A 6,000-nucleotide genomic window follows, 5' to 3' on the forward strand; every position below is an offset into this window, starting at 1 on the left:
TCTTAGTACAAGGTGCAGTATTGTCCCTTAGTTTTTGCAGGTGGTAAAGCAGAGCGAAACAAAAAATCTTAGGATGTAAAAAGACAAAATTGTATGTCACCTTATGAAAGTTTTTTTCTAGATCTATAGTTGGAAAAATAAATCTATGGGAACTTGAGTTATATATGGTCTGTAGATAAGATTTAAATTTCTGTTGCTTGTAGCCTATTTATCTTCACAAGCATTAAACTGACCCTTATAATAATTCTGAATTAAAATATGCATCAAGTAATGCTAGTGTTCTTAATTTAAATTATTTTTCAAGGCCAGTCTGGTTTAAAGCTTTTTTCCTAGTAGATGATGTAATCATGTTTGCATAGTAATAATTTTCATAAGGCAAATAGCTTGTAAACTTACAGTACAGTATTCATGCTAGAATTGTAAGAGACAGGATGAAGCATGATTTGAGTGGCACTGACCAGAAAAAAATACACACAAGGAGTGGAGTATTTCCAAGTTACACAGTGCAATTTAAAATCTGTGAGAGAAGAGCAGAGTTCACTTATTTCTTTTATGGTGGTAGCACTTACTTCAGAAAAGTGAACATAAAATGTGATTTGTTAAACCTACACTGGTACGATAGCATACCTGCTGTCACCAATTTGTCACCTGCTGTCACCAATTTGTTATCTATTTCTCCTAGGTTTAGGATCCTCTGCTAGCACATTCAATCTTTGCTTCTTTTCTAAAACAAATATTTTCAATGCATTAGAATTTTTAATACTCCAACTCAAGTAATAAATGGAAAAATTCAATGTAAAAATCCTCCAATGGCAAATGAACAAAATAGTGGTTTTTTGCATTCTCAGCTTCATCTATTTCCTTCTCTTTTTTTTGCACTTTGCCTTTATTTTGTGTCTTAGATTTTTTTAAATCAGTATCTCCTCTGACACCCAAACCAGGGAATCCTTTATAGTATCTGTACACAAGTCCTGACAGGCTCCTGAAAATTTCTCCACTTCATGCTGTTATTCTAGTCTCATGACATGCTACTTAACTATGTGAAAAAAAGTTTAGGTACTCAGACAGTCTGATGAATTGGAATGAGGTTACAGTCAAGATTATTTCCTTACATGCTGCCTTGGAATAAAATTATTTGAACTACTTCAGTACTTGCAGGGCAGACCCTTAAATAGGCAATGGTTACCACAACAGTAAATACCATCTTCATTTTATAGATCAGAGAAAGAAGAAGAAAGGTTTTGTGCACAAGAGGAAGTCTGACAGCACTGGATAAGGTTAGAGATGCTTAACCTTGCCCTTATCCAGCATATCAGGGTCACAGGAGTGCAATTATAATGTTTCCCCAGTTGCAAAGTTTCCCTGAATCTGCCTTTTCTACTTACATTGTATGTGTAATAGGCATGAGATTCTGAAATATGCATTTTTTTCACAACATTTTCTATGATATTTTTATTTAAAATATTGTCACTTTGTTTCTTTATTTGCTGCCTTTTTTTTTTTTTGCCTTTTTTTTTTTAGTGAGGTTTGGTTTATTTTTTTTGTTTTTGTGGGGGTTTTTTTGCCAAAAATATGGTACCAATTACAAAATAAAAAGCTGGGTGATAGGAAAAAGCAGACATTTTTGTGAAAATTTATAACTTTGAGAAAAGGCCATAAGCTAATTTATTTTTAAAAAGAAAATAAAAGATAAATTTACTACCTTTACTCATTTTCCTTTGAAAGCATTTTTCCTAGTTCATATTCATGCTTAGGGCAATAAAATTCATTAGGGGAAAAGAAGAAAGAAGAAAAGAGATAAATCTTTAAATCCTCCTCTTGAATTTCAAAATGGATAGGAATTAAACCCACAAATTCTACATCCCTCTCAGGTCATGACAGGTAGAACAGTGATTTCATAGGTACAGTTTATAGGATGAGGAACTCATTAGACAATACAGTTGCTTCAGTGGGAAATTTGCCCCCACAAACTTGTAAAATCAGGAAAAGCTGCTAGAAGAGCCTGCTTTAAATGTACCATAATATTGACACATCACATCGACCACTCTGGGAAAGATTCTGCCTCAGTACAAGTAATTTCATTTTGTTACTGCCAGATTACAAAATAAACCCTCCTATATTCTGTGTGTGCCCAATTTAGCTCCCAAAACACAGTTTACTTCACTGATGCTACAGACTTCCTTGTGTCCCAGTGTGAAATGCTTATATTTGCTTTAGGAGAACAGAGGGAAGTGTATGAGATGGATGTGCTGGTGACCTTCCAAAACAAGGGGTGTGATGAGGAAGACACTTTGAATTGGTATGCTATTTATTTTTACTGTGGATAACAATTTGTCAGATGTGTGTGATCACAGAGTGGGATAAAGGACCTGAAGCAGAAATGCAGCAAGACAGAAGTATGAGGTGGAAGAGAAATGATTGGTAATAGCAGCTAAGGATACGGACTATCCAAAAGCTATAGAGCATGGAATATGGTGTTAAAGAAGAGATTTATATATTCTTTTCAGCCACTGCATTGCTTACTGTTGATATTCCCATACACCGGAGGGTTTAACTCAGACTACAAAAGAACATTAGAAGTAGATAATAAAAAGCATTTCTTACTTTATCAACCTTGTACTCACTTCATGCTTTTGTTATCAGTTGTACTATTACATCAGCATATCTGTCACATACATTCCATACATTTGGAAAACTATTACTGCCTTAAAACTTACTAAATCAGATTAGACTCCCCTGCAACTGAATCAATTCTCTGTGGATTAAATGGGCAATAGGACATTTCTCTCTCTCACACACACACATATTTACTTTGTCAGTGAGTTACACTAGCACAATATAGCAAAAATATGTCTTTTTACTTGCTCATGTTAAAGAGAATTGTAATTTTATTAAAACATCTATTTAAAGATATCTTTTCACTGTCTGAATTGCATATAGCCGTACAATGTTCCCCTAACATAAAATGGTATGTCACTAAAGGTTTTTTTAATTCTTTTGGCATGAAAGGCAAGAACAATTGTTAGGTCTCTTCTGGGTCAGCTGGTGGCAGTCTTGACATACATAATGACTGCATATTACACAACTGTTTATTAGTTAGCAGTTGCTCAGGGTGTTCCAAAATGTTGGTTTCTTCCAAAATGTTGGTTACCTTCAGGCTGTAGAAAAAAAGTGAAGTTGCTAGTAGGAACACAGAATATAAATCAATACTCATAGGAACTGTTAGATACAATCATAAGGTGGCAGTTTTTCTGCAAAGGAAGGTGAGGAATCTAGCTCTTTTCCAGTGCTAGAACATAAGCTGTATAACAACTAAGAGCTGACTTTTGGTTATTTGGTCCAACTGAATCCATTAGAATAACTCTTGTCAAATGGAAGACTAACAAAATGGATGGGGTCTCATCTCTCATCTGAAAACATTAAAGTCTTTGAGTAGCAGAAAGTTACAAAAGGTATTTTGCTTAAATTATTACTGCAAAGTAAACAAGCTGCTAGATAAATATAATACTACAATATTTACTGAGAGTCTGTCTTGGAAGTTGCTGACTTTAGTTTGACTATGAGTAAAAAAAAAATGTAAGAACATAAAAGAGGGATTTCAGACAGCATAAACTGGTATTAGGCTACTGACAAAGCAACCAACAAAAGAGTTTTCCTGGAAAATCCTTCAGAAATGAAAGACTACATGGTTTCTTAGGACTGACAGTACAAAAGGGATTTGATATTTAGGTAAGCCTGTTTCTGTTCTTCAGGTCATCATAAGAGACTCTTCCTCTCCTCCACCATGTATCAGATACCTAACCTTTCCCTTTGCTTCTACATGTGCTGGTCTTGCCCCTAAGTATTTAATAGCTTTGGAAGTTACTCTCATCAGAGAAAACAAGAATGCTTAAAATGTATTGAGAAATAGTAGCTTTTTGGGATAATGCTTGCATAATTAAACATTCTTTGGTACTTACTGTATAACCAAAACACAGTTTAAACAAAAAATGTTGATATCTGCTTCTTGTAAGTTGCACAGATTATTCTTATAATTGTATACCTACAAATATTTAATGTATACCACCCTAAAACACACTTCTTGTAAGGAGAAGAATATTATTAATTCCATTATTTGAAACACACAAAGTTACTCATGTAAGTTTATTTGGCAAATAAAGGACTGACTTCTGATCCTCAGTGCCTAAAAATGGACATTTCTTGCTACTTCGTGTTATACAGGTAATGTAACCAGAAATGAAACAGTATTTAAAGAAGATACGGGGAGGACTTGGGGGAGACTGCCACTGAAGCAGAGAGAGCCAGAGCCCCTGGATTTGACACATTCACTGTAACGACAGAGATAATGTCTTGCCCATCATTTGAACCTCCTGTCCACTTTTAAAATCTTAACTAAGGTCTGAACTGAAAATAAATGTACTGAGATACATTTAATATCTTAAAGCACAATACAATGGGAAAATTGTAACCCCTTTTTCCTTAAAAGGTTAACAAGGCTGCACTGCAAATTGTGTCTATATGTACATTTATTTTATATTTATGTATGTACATCCATATATATCTTTTCTGGTGTATACATACATCATTATGAAGACCTGCATGTGTGGATTTCTGAAGAAAAATATATTATGCCAGTGATACATAAATTTGTTTAATTAATATTAAAATTGTATAATGCTATTTTATGTCTGTGCATATGTACATAATAAAAATACTTCTTTTTTTAGAAAACAGAATCTTCCGCTGGAGAAGACAGAACCATTTGCATATTTATTAAATGTATTTTACCCAGAAAATTCATAACTATGATGCTGCATCTCACTGCAAGTCTATTTCTACAAGCAGCCAAGGTCATTATGTAGAAAATTCTGTACAAAAATATAATATGTATTGGCTACATTTAGAATAAACTATAATAGAAACTGGTAGAGATTTTGAGCCTTAGGCCATAAAATTCAACAAATGCAATCATTCTTCTGGTAACACTAACATTAACTCAGTTTTGGAAAGCTGAGTAAGTAGGCATGCTAGTGAACTAAAATTCAGTATATTTTGATAGTGACCATATAATTGAATCTGAAATGTTTCATTTATTCTTTATTTTGGATGTATAGTATGTCAAATCAGTATGATTTAGCTGTGCATAAATTCTGACAATGACTATGGGGGGAAAAAAACAAAACCCTCGTTAAACATTGTGGCATTTTTCAAGTTTGGTAGTAGCCTCTTCCAGGTTAGATCACAGACTTTCTGTGGATGGAGTAATGCCATAGCACCAGATCAGCTAGTGGAAAAGGTGAGGAGACAGGACATCATAATAGATTTACTGGAAATGCTCTCAAAAAGGCACAGCTTAATTGCTGTATTGTTCTCTCAGTAGTACTTACCTCCTTTCCCTACAGTCAGCCGCAGATGCAGACGGCTACAAGTGGACAGAGCAATTTGACTAGCTTCTCTTTTCTGCCACCATGACATTTGGAGTAATATTTTTAAAATATTTGTGTCTGGACATGAAGATACACACCTGCTGGGATGTTTACAAGAGCACACTAACCCAGAAGAGCTCATAGGCAGAACTGCTTACCCACTAGTTCTGTACTGATGTCTTCCATACCCACACTTGGATTGTATGTGGATTTCAAAGGAGGAAGTTGCTAGAAAAGAGAGTTGCAAAGAGAGATAAAGTGCAGAGCTGGATAAAATACAAATTTCTACCTTTTATTTCTTTCTTGACAGAAAATCTGTGCAAAACAGCATAGCATGAGATAAAAAGAGAGTAGACAGCAGAAGAAAAATACCTCAGGACAGTGCAGGGAGAAGGGTATTTTCAGGAATCTGTCTATTCCAGAAGGAGGGCTCAGACATAAACACAAAGGGTGCAATACATCACTGCAACAAGGCAAACACATTTGCACATTTTCAAGTGTGTGACAAAATAACTGGTAACCAGCTAAACATTTTGAAATTGTCAAATGGCTGACTAAGGAATAAAAGGTGGAG

Source organism: Apus apus, chromosome 4 (assembly GCF_020740795.1).
Source record: "Apus apus isolate bApuApu2 chromosome 4, bApuApu2.pri.cur, whole genome shotgun sequence".
Classification (NCBI taxonomy): domain Eukaryota; kingdom Metazoa; phylum Chordata; class Aves; order Apodiformes; family Apodidae; genus Apus; species Apus apus.